Below are 22060 nucleotides of genomic sequence, written 5' to 3'. Positions count from 1 at the left end.
CAGCACCCATCAAGGAGCCCTCCTCTATGTAGACCTGGCTTGGAATGCAGGATAAGAAGAGTTCAGAGGTCTAAGGGTCAGGCTATAGGGCCTCTGGACACTGTTCCCATGTTTATATCAGAATTACAAGTGTTCTGTAACATGTGCCCTCTCTCCTCTCCTGCATGGCCACCACAATCAACTAAAGAACCATTACCTGGCCGGGCGCGGTGGCTCACGCCTGTAATCCCAGCACTCTCGGAGGCCGAGGCGGGCAGATCATGAGGTCAAGAGATAGAGACCATCCTGGCCAACAGGGTGAAACCCCATCTCTACTAAAAATACAAGTGTTAGCTGGGCGTGGTGGTGCACGCCTGTAGTCCCAGCTACTCGGGAGGCTGAGGCAGGAGGATCACTTGAACCTGGGAGGCGAAGGTTGCAGTGAGTGGAGATCACGCCACTGCACTCCAGCCTGGGTGACAGAGTGAGACTCCATCTCAAAAAAAAAAAAAAAAAAAAAAAAAAGAACTATAACCTAACTCCAGTACAAGCAAGCCTCCATACTGAGTCACTAACAAGAGTGAGAAGCAGGCATACTTCCCAGAGGAGACCCAGTTCACAGAACACAGCAGGATCCAACTAGAGTTCTCTCAGTAGCAAGGTGATAAATATTTTTGATGCCGGAAATGAACAGAGAGCATTAAGCAATTTGACAGAATATCACACCAAGTTCTAAAGCTCAGAAACAGGAAAAAACAAACAACAACAACAAAAAAAGGCAGGAAGTAAATCTGGGTAAACTAGAAAAGCAAGCCCTAGGAAAGAATTTTTCTTTTTTCTTTTTTTGAAATGGAGTCTCACTCTGTTGCCCAGGCTGGAGTGCAGTGGCACCATCTTGGCTCACTGCAACCTCCGCCCCATGAAAGAATTTCTAACACAGATAGAAGGACTGGATTTCTACTTGAACAGAGTTCACAGGAGGAATAATGATTGAAATTTAGTGGATGAACATATATACATGTATTTAGATAAACCTTGTACATGGGTGGTTGTTTTTGACTCTTTACTGTATTTTGACTTAAGTCTCTAAAACATAGTCAGTGTATTAGTACTGCCTCTATTAGCTACTAGAGACAGAAAAAACAACTTGAACTGGCTGTCTTTTTTAAAGTAACTTATTAGCTTATGTAATTGAGACAATCTGATCAAATAGGCTGAGATGATATCTGCGGGACTGTGTGTGCACACATGTGTGTATGTGCCTGTGTCTCAACTCATCTTTCCTCAATATTAGCTCCATTATCAGGACAGCTTCTCTCCTCATAGAGAAGGATGAAGGATGCAAGGATACCAGTAGCTCCAGAATTACATTCCATCCTCTTAGAGATCCCAGTAAAAAATTAAAACAAAAACAAAAACCAATAAGCTCTTAATGAGAGACTCTGCAAATAAGTCCCAAGGCTGGGTCTGCTGGGGTTGATGTGGGTCACATGCCCATTCCTGCATCTATCACCATAGCAAGGAAGTGAACTAGACTGATAATCCCCTGTATCTGAGGAATGTGGCCAATTTTTCAACAAAAGTTAAAAGTAAAGAACAAAGTTGAAGTTTCCTTAGAAATGCTCAAGTAGGATCATTTTAAAAGACAAGTCTCTGTATTTTTATTCATAGAATACTACACTGATAAAATAATACATAGAAGTCTACTTCTATGGATACAATTTCCAACTGCTTGCCAGAATGAAAGATTATTCCCCTTTTAGAATCACAACAATTTTTGATAGAGAATCAAAGCAGGGATATAACCTCATTCAGGAAAGAAAATAACCTGTAAAGGTTAAACAACTTGCCAAATAAAGATCATCTGTATTTAAAGATTTTATGTGTGGAGAGACTTAGCTGCAGTCCCTTACCTCAGATTTCATCTTAGAAACACACTTAAATATCCTGGACCTCACTAAAAAATAAGCTCAGGCCAGACTCAGTGGCTCACACATGTAATCCCAGCACTTTGGGAGGCCAAGGCGGGCAGATCACTTGAGGCCAGGAGATTGAGACCAGCCTGGCCAATATGGTGAAACCCCGTTCCTAATAAAAATCAAAAATTAGCTGGGCATGGTGGTCCATGCCTGTAATCATAGTGGCTGAGGCATGATAATCACCTGAACCCAGGAGGCAGAGGTTGCAGTGAGCCGAGATTGTGTCACTGCACTCCAGTCTGGGTGACAGAGTGAGACTCTGTCTCAAAAAAAATAATAAAAATGAAAAATAAAAAATAAGCTCAATTTGCAGACCATTTCAGAAAATCAAACAGTATATAATAAAAAATTTTCAGGACAAAGGAGATTCAGGACAGTGATACAAGAGCCATAATTCCAGAGCCTGAGGATATTCCATATGATCAATTTAGTATTAATCAATTAACCACAATTATCTGAAAGATCAGCCAACACTTGAATTACCACCCTCATATAAATATATATATATATATATACCTTTTTTTTGTTTGTTTGGAGGCAGGGTCTCACTCTGTCACCCAGGATGGAGTGCAGTGATACAATCATGGCTCATTGCACCCTCAACCTCCCAGGTACAAGTGATCCTCCCGCCTCAGCTTCCCAAGTAGCTGGGACTCCTGCATGCCATCATGCCCAGTTAATTTTTGTTTTGTTTTTGTTTTTGTTTTTAGTAGCAGTAGGGTCTCAACTTTGCTGCCCAGGCTGGTCTGGAACTCCCGGGCTCAAGCGATCCTCCCGCCTTGGCCTCCCAAAGTGCTGGGGTTACAGGTGTGAGCCACTGCACTTGGCCCACCCTCTTATATTGATGATAAAAACTGAAACCACATTTCTTTGATCAGTGGCTTCTGGCACACTGTAAAGTACATATTGGTAGATTTTAAAAATAGATTTCATGTATAGCCAACTCTAAAAATCTATTTATGTCTATAATCATCCTTGCCTTCTTCTGCAGTGCAAATACAGATGAAGTGATTCATTTCTTTCACAAAGGACCCATCCCAACACTTGCTCTGAATACTACTTCTTGCCCTGGGGGTTTTGCTCCTTAGGTAATACCTTCTCTCCTGATCTCATTGCCTCTCCCTTTCTATAGTAAACCTTTCTCATATCAGCACACAAATGTTCTCTATTACCTCCCATCTTTGAAAACATTCCCATAGTAATATTAGACACAGTGATTCAAGAAAAAAAGGCGTTACCAGGGAAACAGAGGAACACTTTATGTTGATAAGCGCCAATGCATTAGTAAAATATAATGATTACAAATGTACATGCACCTAATAAAAAAGCTTTAAACCACATAAAAAAAAACTGACAAAAGTAAAAGGAGATGTAAACAAATCCCCAATCATACATATTTTCACAATTAAACAAGACAAAAACCAGTAAGGAAACAGAAGCCCTGAACAACACAAGCAGCCATAACCTAAGTGGCCTTTACAAAGCGTAACACTGAACAACTGCAGAATATAAGTTCAAGTGCACAGAGAACGTTTACCACGACAGACCATATGCTGAGCCACATGAATTTCTATAGGTTTCAAGAGCATGATATCTTGCAGAGTATGCCCTGTGACCATAACACAATTAAATTAGAAATGAATAGTAGTATGATATTCTAGAAAAGTTCCTAAGTATTTGAATATTCACCCATATACCTGAAAATAAAGAATGGGTCAAAGAAAAAAATACATTAAAGAAAAAAATAATTAAAGAAAACTTTAAATTATTTTGAACTGAATAATAAAAATACAACATGCTAAAATGTGTGCAATGCATCTAAAGTAGCGTCTAGAGAAAATGATATAGCTCTAAGTGCTTATAATGGGAAAAAGGGACTAAAATCAGTTAGCCAAGCTTCACCCTCAGAAGTCTGGAGGTGGGGAGTATAAGAAGCTAATTTCACCCAAAATAAGCGGAAGGAAAGATACAGTAAATTTAAGAGAGAAAATCAATGAAACAGAAAATCAGACTAAAAAATAGATAAAATGAATGCAACCAAAAGTTATTACATGAAAAGACTGATAAAATCTTCCACTAGAATGATACAGAAAAAAGAAAAATAAGGCACACGATTACCAATAATATTTCAGAAACTAAAGAGGGGCAATCATTAAAAATCTTACAGACATTAAAAGGACAGTAAAGGAATATTATGAACAGCTTTATGCCAATACAGTCTACAAATCAGATGAAATGAATAAGTCCCCTGAATGAAACAAATTACCAAGACAGACACAAGAAAAAACAGAAAATTTTAAAGGCCTTTAGTATCTGTTATCAATAATAGAAGTGTCAAAAAAAATGTAGGGTCATGTTTAAAACCATCACGCTCTACATCAATAAAGAAATTTAAACTGTAATTAAAAACCTACTAGAAAAGAATATTCCAAGCCCACTGCCTTCACTAGTAAATTTTATCGAATTCTTAAAAAGGAAATAATACCAACCCTATCATACTTTCTCAAAATATAGGGGAAGAGGAAACATCTCCCAACTCACTTTATGAGACCAGTATTATCCTGATACCAAAACCAAAGACATAATAATACCAGTAAGTCACATGTTAATATCTCGATGAGGACACATGTTAGATCTGTCAACAAATTACTGCAAACCAAACGAAGGAATAAAAACTTAATTTAACATTTTAAAATCAATCCCTGTAATTCAACATGTTAACAGGAAAAAGAAAAGAATCTGGATAATCATCTCAATACACACATCTGACACAATTCAACTTCTATTCACGATGAAAATTTCACTAAGACTATAAGGTTATTTCCTCAGCTTGATAAAGGGCATCTATGAATAACCTCAAACTAACATAATAATTAATGGGAAAGATGGAGGGCTTTCCTCATAAGATCAAGAACAAGGCAAGAATATCTCACTACTTGTGTTCAACATTATAGTGAAGGTTTCTTGTAAAGCATGAAAAAACTAAAAGGCATATAGATTGGAACAGAAAACAAAAAACAACCTTTATTCACAGACAATATATGTAGAAAATCCTATAGAATCTTTAAAGATGTACTAAAACTAATAACTATGTTGCAGGACATTATAAATATACAAAAGTCAATTTCTGTATACTAGCTATGAACAACCGGAAAATAAAATTAAAGGGATAATTTGTTATCATAGTATCAAAAACATGAATGATTTAGTAAGAAATCTAACAAAATACATGCAAAACTTATACACTAAAAACTACAAAATACTGTCAAAAGAAATTAAAGAAGACCTAAATAAATGGAGATAAATATCTGTTCATGGATTAGGCAACTTCAATCTATGCCATTTGGACCCCAAATTGATCTACAGACTCAATGCAATCCGAATAGGCTTTACTCACAGAAGTAGATAAGCCAATTCTAAATTTGCCATCAATATACACAGGAGCCCAAAGAGCCAAAATAATTTTGAAAAACAGATACCACTAGATATTAAAGCTCACTACAAAGCTATAGTAAAGAAAGAAAAGAAAGAAAAGGAAGGAAGGAAGGAAGGGAGGGAGGGAGGGAGGGAGGGAGGGAGGGAGGGAAGGAAAGGAGAGAGAGAGAGAGAGATGAAGACAGGGTAGGTAAGATAGGTAAGTAGGTAAGGCCGGCACACAGGCAGGCTGGTAGGAAGGCAGGAAGGAAGAAAGGAGGGAAGGAGGGAAGATATACACATACATGTCTTTCCTAGTTTCTGTTCATTAAGAGGGCTTGGGAGAGTCTGGATATCTCCATTAAAAGGAACTAGGGAGTCTTAGAAAAACTGGCTGATTCGAGAGATAGCAAAGAGAAAGTTACAGGATGAGGAGAGAACATCACTAGGAAACAAGTGTTCAAAGAATGATGAGGACATGTCCAAATGGCACAGGGATCAACTTGGGGGGCTACCACTGGTCAAATCAGGGGCAGTTTGAACAATAATGATAGCAGTACATTACTCTTCAATAAATAATTATAGTGATAGATTACCCCTCTGAGAAGCAAAATAATCTGCCCTTTCCCAAAGAGCATCTCTATACTAAACATACCCACTTTTCAGGAACTGTGAATTCAAACATTCGCTCAGTGGTGTGGTAGTGCCTTCTCTCCTTTCAAGAGGCCCACTATCACTTCCACACCTAAGATTCCAGCCTTGAGCTTCCAGTGGATCATGACAACATGAATGCCTGTCTCTCTCTAGAATAAGCCAACTAAAACCAGACCAGGCAGGATGGAGAAGTTGCCTCTCAGCTGAGATGACTCCAGAGAAAGTAACATGCTGAAAGTAACCTCTGAAGCCAAGGCTGACTTTCCTTCACCTCAGCATAGCGGCCCCCCAACCCAGCCCGCCCCATAGCTGAACAGGATGACTCTGGAAGCAAATTTCCTATTTGTCTAAAGAAGTTGTTTTCTTTTACAAAGTAAGAAAAGTTGTTTAGCTTTATAAATCAAAGGCTTGTTGTTGTTTTAACCTTGTTTGGGCCCAAGTGTGGTACAGCATCAGTACCTTGAAGAATAGGAGTGGTGAGGGAAAGAAGCATGTCTTTAATGAGGTAGTTCCTTCTCCACCATGCAGACTTTATTTCTGAGTAACTGTATATAACCCAACATCATTTCCAATTCACATTTCACACAAAGTCATGTTTCATTTCAGACCAAGAAGACTTCAAATGTTCCCTGTAGGCTCTCTGCACATGAACTGCACTTCTATGGTTCAGAAGTAATACAACAAAAGAAGCTATTGCCAATTCTGAGGCTAGACTGGCTGCCACATATAAAATTATCCTGGAGGCAATGTGCTTATGAGATTGAATGTTGAAGAAAAAGTAGACAAGAATAAGAAAAAAAACCTGGCCATGAGCTGTAAAATGCAGCAGAACTATATGTGTATGTGTGCTCACAATAACACAAAAGCAAGGAGCTTATCTTCATTATGGTTGATCTTTCCAAGCTAAGACCTGCCCAAAGATTTGGGAAGAAAGTTACATTAACGAGAAGCTCTCCAGCTTCATGGACTAAGTCTCCAATCATGCAAGAAACATGTCTTTGCTTTCCCTTCTTACTTTCTTTGAGGACACCTAAGCCCGGTAACAAACAGAAAGCTATTTTTCATCAACTAGGAAAAAGAGACAAAAGAGTCTCTTTAGAGTTACACAGTCCCTGAGCAGCCCCAAATACTGCTTTCAAAATGAGCTGCTAAAATCTGTTCTTAAATAAGTTGCTCTGGGAAGTTCTAGCTAGAGCAATCAGACAAGAGAAAGAAAGAAAGGGTACCCACCAAATTGGAAAGGAAGAAGTCAAAGTATTCTTGTTTGCAGATAACCTGATCTTATATTTGGAAAAACCTAAAGACCACCAAAAAACTATTAGAGCTAATAAACAATTTCAGTAAAGTTGCAAGATACAAATCAACATATAAAAATAAGCAGCATTTCTCTATGCCAACAGAGAACAATCTGAAAAATAAATCAAGAAAGTAATTGCATTTATAATAGATACACATAAAATTAAATACCTTGAAATTAACTTAACCAAAGAAATAAAAGACAACTACAATAAATACTATAAAACACTGATGATAGAAATTGAAGATGACACACAAAATATGGGAAGATATTCCATGTTCATTGGTTGGAAGAATTAATAATGTTAAAATGTGCATACTACCCAAAGCAATCTACAGATTCAATGCAATACCTAACAAAATACCAATGATATTCTTCATCTAAATAGAAAAAAATCTTCAAATTTATATGAAGCCATAAAAGACCCAGAATAGCCAAAGCTATCCTAAGTAAAAGGAACGAAATTGGAAAAGTCACATTACCAGACTTCAAATTACACTACAGAGCTATAGCAACCAAAACAGTATGATACTGGCATTAAAAAAGACACATAGACCAATGGAAGAGAATAGAGAACCTAGTTTCTTCAATAAATGGTGCTGGGAAAACTGGTTATCTAAATGCAGAAGAATAAAATTAGAGCCTGATCTTTCGCCATATACAAAAATCACATCAAAATAGATTAAAAACTTAAGTCTAAGACCTCAAACTATTAAACTACTAAAAGAAAACACTGAGGAAACTCTCCAGGACATTGGAGTGGGCAAGAAGTCAAAAGACTTCTTGAGCGATACCCTACAACCACAGGTGACCAAAGCAAAAATGGACAAATGGGATCACATCAAGTTAAAAAGCGTCTGCACAGCAAAGGAAACAATCAACAAAATGAAGAGGCAACCCACACAATGGAAAAAACCCACAAAATGGAGAAAGTGAAGAGACAACCCACAAAATGAAGAAAATATCTGCATATCCCTTTACAGATGGCTGACAAGGGATTAACAACCAGAATGTATAAGGAGTTCAAACAACTCTATAGAAAAAAATCTCAGCAATGCCACTACTGGGTATACATCCAAAAGAAAATAAATTGTTCTACCAAAAAGATACGTGTACTCATATGTTCATTGCAGCACTATACACAATAGGAAAGACATCGAATCAACCTAGGTGCCCAGTCCAATGTTGGACTGGATAAAGAAAATGTGGTACACATACACCATGGAATACCATGTAGCCATTAAAAAAGAATGAAATCATGTCCTTTCCAGCACCATGGATGAAGCTGGAGGCCACTGTCCTAAGTGAATTAGCTCAAGAACAAAAAACCAAATACCACATGTTCTCACTTAAAAGTGGAGGCTAAACAATGGGTACTCAGGGAAATAAAGACAGCAACAATAGACAGTGGGGACTTCCAGAGGGAGAAGGAAGGGATGGGGCAAGAGTTGAAAAACTAACTATTGGGTACTATGTTCAGTACCTGGGTGACAGGATCAATCATACCCCATACCTCAGCATCACGCAATATAGTCAGGTAACAAACCTGCACATGTACCCCTGGAATCTAAAATAAAAGTTGAAATTATTTTTTTTTTAAATGTGTAAAAAGAGTTGTTCTGAAGTCACCTAAGATTCAGGGCTTATGCTGGGTTTGGTGGTGCTATTATTTTTGATAGTTAAGCCAACGGCGAGCCTTGTGATAGTAGAGTGGTAGAATAACTATCTTTTAAAACGAACGATTTTCCGAGCATGTAAGTCTAGAATACAGATTTCATATTGTTTTTATTTTAATCATTTTAAAGGCTTTCATCTTTTCCCTACTTTGATAGAAGCATAAAAAATGAGTTCAATGTAAGCTGGTTCTGCCATATAACCTTACAGTTTATACTGTTGCAAGAATTCTTCTGAAAATTATCCTGGGCAGAGATTTTTGTATACAAAATATCAGCCAAGAACAAATTTTTACAGCTGACTTCTAAACCCTTTAAAATTGCATTTCATAATGGAAATACTGACAGATGCTTTACCCCAGAAGCACTATTTTAATATTTCTAGCTTTTCCAAAATACAATACTATGAACTCAGGATCAGCATGTAAAAAAGGAAAAACAAAAAGGTCATAAGTTATAAAACCATTTAAGAAAATGGGCACAAATAAAAACATGCTTTATGGATGAAACATGTTTAGATGCATCTACATGCCATAACTGTTACATTTAATTCTGCAATGCTTTCTTAAATCACTGAGTCAGGATTTCAGCTAGAAGCCTTAACCCAAGGATTCTTCATGATCAGTGACTGACTTAAATCTGGATTTACATCCACTCACACATATACAGAGTCCAGTTCTGTGTCCACACTGGGAAAAGTAGGGGCATTATCTAACTTCTTATTGACTCAAGAAGGAGGAAGGCTGTAAAGCAGTATGAGTCTGGGAAAATTTGGAAGAGCTAGAAGCCATGTGTGGTAAACAGAAACTCAAAACAGATAATTGGTGACAATGACATCCCAGTGCATAGCATAAAGGTTAGGCATAGTAGACATTTGTGGCTAAATGAATCTTTCCCATACACCTTCCACAACCTGCAAAATTGGTTTACTAGTTCTAATTAGAAACAGAGAATGTTACTCCCCCACTCAATACCCTCTACCCAGATCAAACTGCATCTATGACAAAACCACTACCAAAATGCATGTATTTCCTTTGGATTCCAGAAGCTCTATGATACAAGGAAATGGCCACAGAATTAGAGCTTTCAAGAACCGAGGTACTAGCTTTGCTACTCAATACTTAACTTGAGGCACGTCCCAGTTTCATCAACTTTGAAACAGAAAAGTGAAAAATCATTACATCTCCAGCTTCAAGACTCTACCACTCTCATAGTGACACCATGGTGCGGGGGATGTAAAATATAAGTGACATGTCAATGACAGCAAGGACAGAGGGTGAGTTCACTTATGGGAAGAAATATTTAACTTTTTGTGACCAAATCTGCTTGTGTTCAAACTGACCATTGCAATTACAACATAACTATTTGATTATATTTGTGTACTGGTTAAAGGGAATACAGAGGAATGCCATTAATTTTTCTCTTGTTTTAAAGTAAACACTTTTGGGTAATATAACTCATTTTTAACTACATATAGAAAAATACACAAATCATAAATGCATAATATGATGACTTTTTACAAATAAACAACGCCCACATACAACACTAACCTAGTATGTTAGTTTTCTATGCGACACAGAAACTTACCACAAACTTAGCAGTTTAAAACAAGACACATTTATTATCTACGACTTCTGTGGGTCGAGTATCTCGGTATGGCTTAGCTGGGCTCTCTAGTGGCGATCTCAAGGCTGTAATCAAGGTGTCGGTTAGCTGGGGCTGCCGTCTCATCTATGGTTTAACAATTAGGGTCCTAACAGAAGCCTGGGTGGCTGTCGGCAAAATTCGTTTTCTTGAAGCTATAAAACTCCTGGCAGTTTGTTTCTTCAAGGGCAGCAAAGAATCTCTAACTCCTGGCTGCTATTTTAAAGGGTTCACCTGATGAGGTCAGGTCCACAAGGATAATCTCTCTTACAGTTAACTTAAAGTCAGCTGATTAGGGACTCCAATAACATCTGCAAAAGCCCTTTGCCTCTGCCCAAAATTGTGACTTGCTCATAGGAAGGATATTCCATCATATTCACAGGTGCCACCCACACTCAAGGTGAGGGAATTATACATGGTGTGTATATTTAAGGAGGAGAATCTTGAGGGCCACCTTATAATTCTGCCTGCCAGAACCAATACTCAAGAAGCTCTTCTCTTGCCCCTTTCAATTATTGCCCCTTCAAAGACAAATAATATCCTGATAAAACTATAGTTTTATGCTTATAAGTAGAATCATCAGTAGTTTTGCGTTTGGCCATTAGATTCATACTTAACTGCTGCACATTGCTGTAGTTCATCCATTCTCTCTGCTAGACCGTATTCTATTATATATACATACAATATATCCATTTTACTATTGAGATTTGGGTGGTTTCCAGTTTGGGGCTATTTTATATAATATTGCTAGGAAGATCCCTAGACATATTTTTTTGTGTACAAATGTACCCATTTCTGTTGGCCGTATACCTGGGAATGAAAATTCTGGGCCACAAGATATCAGCAACTTTAGCAAATGATGCCAAGCAGTTTTCCAAAGCTATTGACATTCCCGCTAGCAGTATATGAAAATTCCAGTTACTCTACACCTCACCAACTGTTAGTATTGTTTACCTATTTATTTTGGCCCTTCAGGCAGAAGTGAAGTAGTACTGCTTTTGACTTGCGTTTCCCTGATAACTGATAAAGCTGAGCATCTTTTCCTAAGTGCATTGGCCATTTGGATAGCTTTTTGTGAAGGGCCTGCATCACTTGTTTGCCCATTTTTCTATCTGTTGTCTGTTTTTTTTTCTCAATTATAACAGGGAATTATTTATAAATTCTAGTTAGGAGTCCTTTGTTGAATATATATCTGGTTGCATATATCTTTTCCCATTGTGCAGATTAATATTTACTTTCCTTGTGGTATTTTTGAAGAGTTCTTTAATGTACTCCAATCTATTAATTTTTCTCCTTCATGGTTGGTGTTTTTTGTTTGTTGTTGTTGTTGTTGTTGTTGTTTTGAGATGGAGTCTTGCTCTGTCACCCAGTCCGGAGTGCAGGGGCATGATCTCAGCTCACCTCTGCCTTCTGAGTTCAAGTGACTGTCCTGCCTCAGCCTCCTGAGTAGCTGTGCCTACAGCCACACACCACCAGGCCAAGCTAATTTTTGTATTTTTAGTAGAAACGGGGTTTCACCATGTTGCCCAGGCTGGTCTCCAACTCCTGACCTCAGGTAATCTGCCCGCCTCAGCCTCCCAAAGTGCTGGGATTACAGGTATGAGGCACCACGCCAGGCCTATTTTTTGTGTCCTGTTTTTATAAGAAATTTTTGGTGCCCCTAAAGTCATGAAAATATGGTACCATGTTTTCCTTGAAAAGCTTTACTGTTCTACCTTTCACATTTAGGTTTTTTTATCTACCTAGAATTGATTTTTGTGCATGGTATAAAATAAAGGTCAACATCTTTTTTCTCCAAGTGGATAACCAATCAGCCTTGCACCACTTGTTGAAAAGAGCATTCTTTCCTCCACTGCATTGCACTGTCACCTTTGTCATAATCAAGTGACCATATGTGAGTCTATTACTGGACTTTCTATTCCATTCATCAGCTTATGTATCTCTCCTTATACTAAATACCATACCATTTTAACTGTGCTCACTTATGATAAGTCTTGATGTTGGGCAGTTTAAGAACTCCAGCTTTGTACTTCAAAATTGTCTCGGTTATTTCAGTCCTTTACATTGTCATCTATTTTTAAAATCAGCTTGTTACTTTCTACACACACACAACAATGAGTGCTGGAATGCTGGCTTGGACTCTGTTAAATGCAGCGATCAATTTGGGAAGAATTAATATTTTTACCATAATAAATTTTATAGTCCATGACCATTTAGTTAGAGCATCTTTAGCATCTTTTGATAAAAACATTGGGTCGTTTTCAATGTTGAGGTCTTGAAAACTCTTTTTTACACGCTAACAAAAGGGTAACATTTTTTCTTTGTTGTTGATACACAGAAATACAAATAATTTTTGTAGGCTGACTTTGTATGTAGCAGCCCTTTTAATTCTCCATGTATACAATCAACTAGTCTGAAAATGATGAGTACTGTCTTACTTTCCCAATCCTCCTATCTTTTTTCTCGCTTTATTACATTAACTATAGTCTATGATATAACATGGAATAAAAGTAATGATAGTGAGCATCCTCGCTTCATTCCTATCATCAGGGGGAAAGCTTTCACCGTTTCAGCACTAGCTATGATGTTTACTGCAGGCTTTTGTAAGGAGCCTTTATCAGATGAAAGAGTCTTCTTCTATTACTAGTACTTATCACGAATGGATCTTTAATTTCATCAAACACTTTCTACAGAAACTAGAGTAACCATAAGATTTTTCCTTTCTTCTGGTAACGTGATGAATTACATTATTTGAGTTTTGAACAGTAATCCTCCAATCTTACATTAGTGGAATAAACCTTACCTGGTCATAATGTATTATACCTACTACATATCTATGGATTCAATTTTCTGTTACTTTATTTAGGGCATTTGTATCTGTGTTTATAAGAGGGCTTTCCCTACAATTTTCTTATATTGTATTATCTTTGTCAGGTTTTGATATCAAGGGCATGCTGGCCTCATAAAACATTTTTCTGTTCTCCAGAATAGTTTTGTAAGATTTTGTTATTTACCTGTTTTAAACATTTGGAAGCATTCACTGGTAAAGCCATTTGACACTGGAGTTTTCATACCTCAAAAGGTGTCAAATAAGCCTAAAATGAATGAGTTGAGGAAAGCCATTTAACTTACTGGTTCTATGACAAAAATCCTACTTTAAGCATATAATACTATGACTGGTTGGTTGTTGTTTCCCTAATGAATTTAGAGGTCTCTGCTAAAAGAAAAGAATTTTCCTTTCAAATCAGAAAAAAGTAAAAATCACTTCTGGCTTTTCCATTTGTTAAAATAGTTTCCAAATGTTAAAGTATTACTTAAATCTTCTATGGTTCTTAAATAAAGACAGAATAGGTTTTGAAAATAAGCCTCCATGGATCCATTCTAGCCTAACAGACAATATAAACTTTCTGCATGTTCCATGAGGACAGCACACTGTGTTATATTCAATGATACGTTCTCTTGTCTGGTACACAGTAGAGGTCCAAAATAATATTTGTTGAATGAATTGTTGCATCATTGAAGAAGAAAAGAAACACTAACTGATACTGTGATGTTATGAAATAATTAAAAAATATAAACTTGTTCTTCATCCCCAGTTCCTAATACAGAGCTCCTAAAAACCGCACGAATTTTCTTAGTGATGGGGTGAGAGGAGCATCTTTTGTTATTGGTAGTAAGTCCCTTTCGAACATACCTCAGATTAGGCTAACGAGGGACTCCTAGAGGATGGGGCCAGCTGCCAGAGAATGAACCATGTGATTAGAGGGTTGGAACTTTCAGCCCAACCCCCTGACCTCCAGAAAGGGACAAGGGGCTGGAGATTGAGTTCAATGACCAATGATTTAATCTATCACCCCTGTGTAATGTGGCCTCCATAAAAACCATAAATGAGTTCAGAAAGCTTCGGGGTTGGTAAACACAGAGAGATGCTGGTAGGGTGGAGGACTTTAAGAGGGTGTGGCAGCTCCATGCCCCTCCATAGAGGCACTATGTACCTCTTCATCTGGCTATTCATCTGTATTCCCTGCAATATCCTTTATAATAAACTGGTAAACATAAGTCAATGTTTCCCTGAGTTTTATAAGCCATTATAGCAAATTACTGAACCTGAGGGGGCTATGGGAATCCCCAAATAATAGCCAGTCAGAAGTACAGGCAGCCCAGACTGTGACTGGCACCTGGGTGGAGGGCAGTCTTGTGGTATGAGCGCTTAACCTGTGGGGTCTGTGCTAACTCTGCATAGTGTCAGGACTGAGTTAAAATGTAGGACACCCAATTAGAGTCTGAGGAGAACTGGTTGGTGTGGAAAATCCACACAGTTTATGTCAGAAGCGTTGAGAGTAGTATAGAAAAACAGTGTTTCCTTTTAGACATGTAAGTACCCTCCTTGCTTTTATTTTTAAAAGTATACTTTTAAACTACTTTTAACATAATAATAAAACTGACACCAACATATTTTCTAAATTCTGTATAGCCTTAACAGAAGTACCTTGAAGATGAAGTTGGGATGTTGTATAAACAAAAACCCAAATTCAAGAATTTACTCATTTTCTTTGGATTTAGGAACTGACTTTTTATCTGTTGCCGAACATTGTCTCCTCATGAATTAAATCAATATGCTCTGGTCTATTTAGAAATGAGCACATGAATAATGAAAAAGAAATACTATAGTTCAGTCCATCTCACAAAGAAATCTATGTCTGCAATATGCAATGTTACCAAAGCCCTAGAAGAGTGCCTAACACAGAACAGGTACTCAACAACACATGGCACTTGCCATTTCTAACATCATCACATAGTGGGAGTCATTCATAGTAAGTGATGCAAATACCACCCAGAAGAAAACATCAAAAGCCACTGGAATGTGAACAGAGACAATATAAAGGGCCCTATAATATGTGAAAAACATCTAAAGATTTTTCAATTCAAAAAAACGGCAGCATTGGATAACAATTGTAAAGATATGAAGGAAAGGCTTCCCAGAGGCAACAACCTATGAAACCAGTCTAGAAAGATGAGTAGGGGAAAGAGAAAGAGACACATGCAGAGAACTGCAAGCAAAGGAAACTGTGTATAAAAAGAAAATATAAGCATGCAGCTGCATGGTGCGTTCAAAGACCTTCTGTATGTGGTGCCCAAGATTACAGGTATGCTAAAGGAAATACAGTTGCCCAAGAAGGAAGAGGGCAGGTCATGGAAGGCCTTTATGTCATACAAAGGAATAAGAATGTCATTGGTAATAAAAACCTAAAAGACTCTAGTCTGAGCTGGTACTAACTGAGAAATAGTTAAACTACTGTATTTGAGACCCCAAGGAGAAAACAGACAAGCCTGGATCAGCTGAAATCTACAAACAAGCTTATTTAACTCTGTAAACAAAAAGAAATTAAGATGGAGGCTGGGTGCAATGGCTCACGCCTGTAATCCCAAAACTTTGGGAGGCTGAGGCGGGTGCATCACCTGAGGTCAGGAGTTCGAGACCAGCCTGACCAACGTGGCAAAACCCCGTCTCTACTAAAAATACAAAAAATTAGCCAGGCATGCTGGCAGGCACCTGTAATCCCAGCTACTTGGGAGGCTGAGGCAGGAGAATCGCTTGAACCAGGAGACGGAGGTTGTGGTGAGCCAAGATCGCACCACTGCACTCCAGTCTGGGCGACGGAAAAAGACTCCATCTCAAAAAAAAAAGAAACTAAGATGAAAACAAACCCAAAATCAACTATAAACATTAATGAAGAAATATTATAGAAGATATTTATAAACAACATATCCAATCTTTTATATTTGGGGGGAAAATTATCCAGCTCCCATGTGCAAACATCCAGCAGACCTGACTTGATTCATTGCTGTGTTTTCTCTTCCAGTTAAAGCTAGTTCTTAAGAAAACAAGTTTCTGCTTTGTAAGATTACTAAATTTAGTGAATTCATCCTGTGCTTTTGGTCTTCCTAGTCGTAAAAGTTTACATGACAAGAAACAATCCTGTATCTTTTTCTGGTGTTTGGAAACACTGAAATTGTTCAACAAGTATCTACTCCCTGCCTACTGCATGCCAGTTAACAGGTGGCTAGATAGAGAAGGAAAATGAAAGAATAAAACTCACATTTTAAAAGCACCTACTACTTGTCAGACACTATTTTAGTTGATTACAGCTCATTCACCCTTATCAAAAACTTACACCATTTATAGGTAAGGCCCCTAAAGCCCAGAGCCAGTAAATAAAGGATCTAGAATGGAGACCCCAATCTAACTTGAAAGGTGCCAGTTGTTACCTTAATACCATGAATACAAATAAAATAAGACAAAACCCCTGCCCTCACCAGTTGAGACTTGGGAGGCATGCATGCTTCTCTTCCTTTAAACATACAGTTCCCTTTCCTAAAATATTCTCTTCTCCCCTTAGTTTTCATTTTGCAAACTCTCCTTTCCAACTGCAATTCAAATGTCACTCTTACAAGAAATTTAAGTTTCCTTAGAGCCATTGTCTCCCACTCCATATACTTCCTTCATCTCTGTGTTCACATCAGGGTTAAGAAACGTATCACACAGCAATGTGGCTCTCTGTCTACACATCTGATTTCTGCAATGGTCTCCAAGTTCATCGAGGGTAGTCAAAGTGTGTTCATCTTTGTATCTCCAGGACCCAGGCCAGTGCCACGTACAAAGCTGCCAATCAAAAAATGTCAAATAAACAAATGGATGGTGGAAATCCTCCAAATAGAAGTGTCAGTTTAAACTAGGAAAGTACATAAAGACCTATCTGGAAAAGAATGTAAAGAAAGAAAAGAAGACATAGGCTAGAAGCTTAAGAAATGTCTACAACTGGCTGGGCACAGTGACTCATACCTGTAATCCCAACACTTTGGGAGGCCAAGGTGGGTGGAAAACCTGAGGTCAGGATTTTGAGAGCCTGGCCAACGTGGCAAAACCCCATCTCTCCTTAAAAAAAAAAAAAAAAGTAAAAAAGAAAAAGAAAAAAAAAGATTAGCTGGACGTGGTGGTGCACCTGTAATCCCAGCTACTCAGGAGGCTGAGGCAGGAGAATTGCTTGAACCTAGAAGGCAAAGGTTGCAGTGAGCCGAGATCATGCCATTGTACTACAGCCTGGGCAACAGAGCGAGACTCCATCTCAAAAAAAGAAAAAAGAAGTGTCTACAACTAAGTGGAGAAAAGAGAGAAATCAATAAAAAAAACAAACACACTGAATAGAAGAAATAGAACCAGGCCATGGAACTAATGAGAGGTTATTACAAAGAAAATGGAAATCAATGGTCTTAAATCACTGTAGAAAGCTCAAGGAAAATGAAAACTAAGAAAACCACCAATGAAAACAGGTAGGAAATCAGTGACAACCATGAAAAGAACAACTTTGGTAGAAAGCTGGGGTAGAAAACAAACTGCAGAATCCATATCACTAGTGAGAAATAGACATTGGGTCCAAAATGTCTGGCTACAAACAAAAGGAAAAGAAACATGAGCATGAAAGAAAAGTCTGCACAAAACAAGGATGTGTACGCTTACAGAAATATGTCTATGTCCCTAACTTGAGAGTTAATACCATGAGGACACAAATCCAGCCTTAGGCACACACAAGTGGCACTGTGCCCAAAGCAAAGTGCCAAACACAGAAATAACACATATGAGAAACAGACAATACTGAAGATGATAAAACCAACATTTAAAATATCAACAAGGTCACAGGATGAATGGAAAGCCAAAAAGTAAAAGTTAAAGAAATAAAAGCAAATTTGTTTATTTCTTTTAATTATTCAATTAAAGAATGGATAAAAACCTGGTCTCAGGTTTTCCCTTTGTCCAGACTGTCTCCCCAGTTCTGGAGGCTGGGAAGTCCAAGATTAAGGCATCAGCATCTGGTGAGGGCTTTCTTGCTGAGTCATCATGTGGACAGAAGGTAGAAGTCGGAAGGCAGAAAGGCAAGAGTAAGAAAATCCAATTCTGCAAGCCCTTTTATTTATAATCCATTCAATAGGGCTCTACCCTCATGACCTAAACACCTCCCAAAAGACTCCACATCTGCCAACGCTGGTGCGTTTGAGGTGATGTTTCTAACATATGAATTCTGGGGATACATTCAGACCACAGCAACCTGGTAGCACACAGAATCCATTTGAATAATTTCTTATCTTTTGACCTAGTAATTCTTTTTTTTTTTTTTTTTTTTTTTTTTTTTTTTTTGTAGAGTAGGGCTTTATTTCCAGGAAACAGTGTGTTAGTTGGAGGTGGGTATTTTTTTTAAAAAACATCAAGGTAGATCTAATAAATTCAACAAAGTGGGGCGGCTCAGCCAGAGGCGAAGTAGAAAGATTCTCTAGTATTTGTTTGTCATCTTGCTGCAACCAGAAATCCACATGTGGAAATGGCGTCCAGGAGTACGGTCCTATGCGAAGTTGTTCTGTCTCTGCATCGTAAATGCTAATCATTGGTCCTCCTGCTAAGGTTCGCGCGCACGCAGCTGCTCCTCCGGACCTGGATCTTGAAAGGAGGCTCTGTAAATCTCTGCAGTCCTAATGTTGACAGCAATGCCATATATTATTGGAAAGTGGTTTTCGTTTTCTTCCCGGTCATTTAATTGTCACACATAATGTCACTAAGTGAATGTCATCTTCTTGCCTGTCAAATTCACTAAGAAGTTGATGAGTGAGTTTTTGTGACAACTGCCTGTCGTCACTGAAGCCTCCAACGAGGTGCACTTTCAGCCTTCCACATTGAACGTGGTCGGAAAAGGATTTTATGGAGTTCATGATCAAGGGGAATTCAGCTTTGGTGTCGGTTCCGTCACAATGTGTCAAGCACGTGGCCCCATTACCTGTTTGCCTCAGGACCACAATGTGACAAGTAGTGGCATCATCAGAACCCAGAATGGAGATGGAGCCATTCTTCGGGGAGGTCACTGCAAGCTCTCTTTGCTGAACACACAGAAGGCCCTGGGGTCCCACTTCTTGAACAGACTGACCTCTGAGAGGTCTGGCTCTTTCCTCCAAAGGAGAGTGGCCTCAGACGCAGCAGCGTGGGCGAGGACTGCGACAGCCGCACTCGCCTCCCCTCGACAAGCAGCGGCATCGCGGAGGCGGTTGCCCAGGCATGCCCAGGGAGGCGGCACCCCACCCCCGCGCAGCCCCGGGCCGCCCGCCGCCCCCACCAATAGTATTTATATTAGGTAACTAAGCTACTTGAGTTCCTAAACTATATTCAATAACACACTATAACAACAACGATAATAAACAACCTCCTTCAACAACAGGAGCAAACACATTTTGGGCATATACAACTCTTATTAAGTGCCCACAAGATTTTTTTTTAAGAGAGAACTGTTGATGCTCCAGAAGTAACTCATAAAATAATACAGCAAAGGACCATCAAATTCACAGTCTAGGAGATAGAGGGGTTCCATTCTGAAATGTCCAAAATGGTGACTTGCATGTGAAAAGAAACAGGAGCAACACAACTGCAGCTCATATAGTAGACAAAATGCCAAAGAAAACAAGTAATTTTAGGGCTTAACTTGTTTATATATTCATAAGACTAATTTCTTTGGGGTCAGAAAAGTTTAGGGACAGTATCTTTCAGTCATCTTTATTTTAAAAATCATTTTTGTTAAACATGGAGTCACCACGTGACCCAATAACTCCACTCCTACGCAAATACTCAAAAAAAGTGAAAACATGTGCTTATATAAAACCTTGTGCATGAATGTTCGCAACAGCATAATAGCCAGAAAGTAGAAACAACCCAAATGTTCATCAACTGATGAAAGGATAACAAAACGTGGCATGCCCACACATGGAATGTTATTCTGCCACAAAAAGAAATGAAGTACTGATATATGCTACAACACGGAAGAACCCTGAAAACGTTATGCTAAGTGAAGGAACACAAACACAAAACGACAAATATTGTACAATTCTATTTATATGAAATGTCTAGAATAAGAAAATCCATAGAGACAGAAAACAGATTAGTGGTTACCAGCATCTAGGAAGAAGGCGAACAGAGAGTGACTACTGCTTAATGGGCACAGGGATTCTTTTGGGGGTGAATAATGTTCTGGAATTAGATGGTGGTGAGGGTTGCACAACATTGTAAATATACTAAAACCACAAAACTGTATACTTTAAAATTATTAAAATGGTGAATTTTATGTTATATGAATTTTATCTCAATTTTTTAAAATGTTAATCATTTTTTGGCATAATCTAACCACCTCTTACCAAAGTCTGGATGAAAAGATAATTCCAATTACAAATAATAAATGATTTTGATAATGCAGGTGCCTCATTTATTAAAAAACAGTTTATCTTTTTGATAAACCTCAAATATAGTCATTTAAAGTTTCAGACTGTTTTTTTTTTTTTTTTTTTTTTTTTTGAGACGGAGTCTCGCTCTGTCGCCCAGGCTGGAGTGCAGTGGCGCGATCTCGGCTCACTGCAAGCTCCGCCTCCCGGGTTCACGCCATTCTCCTGCCTCAGCCTCCCGAGTAGCTGGGACTACAGGCGCCCACAACCGCGCCCGGCTAACTTTTTGTATTTTTAGTAGAGACGGGGTTTCACCGTGGTCTCGATCTCCTGACCTTGTGATCCGCCCGCCTCGGCCTCCCAAAGTGCTGGGATTACAGGCGTGAGCCACCGCGCCCGGCCCAGACTGTTTTTCTTTACATTTTCCTCTTCTAGTTCTTTACACTATCAACTATAGAAAGAGCAGCTATCTTCTTTTTCTTTCTAATCCCACTTGATGCACTAGCATATCATTTTGCAGTAGCACAGGCCAAATGGAAAAATAGTAATACTCAAGTTATGAGGAGGTGCTTTACACTTTCAAGTGTTTCAAGATACAAAAATTCTGTATATTGAAATAACTACCATAATCTGTAAATGTACTTGTCAAAAAGACTTCAAACTATGCTGAAAGCTACTAAAAGTGGGTCTCAAATAGAAAGTTTGTGACAAACATGTATTAAACATAATGTAACAGGTAATCCCCTTCCAGAAAAAAAAAGAGTGAAGCTGGAGTCCAGTAAGACAGAAATGACATGATTGTCTGAACTTAATATTAAGATGAACTCCAAGGCTGAGCATGGTGGCTCATGCCTGTAATCCCAGCATTTTGGGAAGCCGAGGCAGGAGGACAGCTTGAACCTAGGGGTTTGAGACCAGCCTGAGCAATACAGCAAGACCCCATCTTAAAAATAATAATAATAAATAAAATGATCTCCCCAAAATGGGAAGGAGGTAGGTTACAGAACACTTAGTGGGATAAAAATAACTCAAGATATTCTAAAATCTATCTCTTTTTAATAAACTAATCAGTGGGTTTTTCCAACTACAAGAACAATATATCCTTCAACTGCTAGAGCTAACTGGAGAAGGGGGTGAAGGGTTAGAGTGAGGGATCTCGAGTCTAAAAC

At 38.4% G+C, this 22060-nt stretch overlaps 1 protein-coding gene and 1 pseudogene across 8 annotated transcripts in view; both read right to left on the bottom strand.

Annotated features, from left to right (window-relative positions):
• The window catches only part of DIS3L2 (DIS3 like 3'-5' exoribonuclease 2), a 380375-nt gene that overhangs the window by 262562 nt on the left and 95753 nt on the right, over positions 1-22060 (bottom strand). The window lies entirely within an intron of this gene.
• LOC141408235 (protein N-terminal asparagine amidohydrolase pseudogene) lies at positions 18508-19856 on the bottom strand (annotated as a pseudogene).

This window comes from Macaca fascicularis, chromosome 12, assembly GCF_037993035.2.
Source record: "Macaca fascicularis isolate 582-1 chromosome 12, T2T-MFA8v1.1".
NCBI classification, from domain to species: domain Eukaryota; kingdom Metazoa; phylum Chordata; class Mammalia; order Primates; family Cercopithecidae; genus Macaca; species Macaca fascicularis.
The sequence above is the reverse complement of the archived record's forward strand: the minus strand, read 5'-3'. Positions and strand labels throughout refer to the sequence as shown.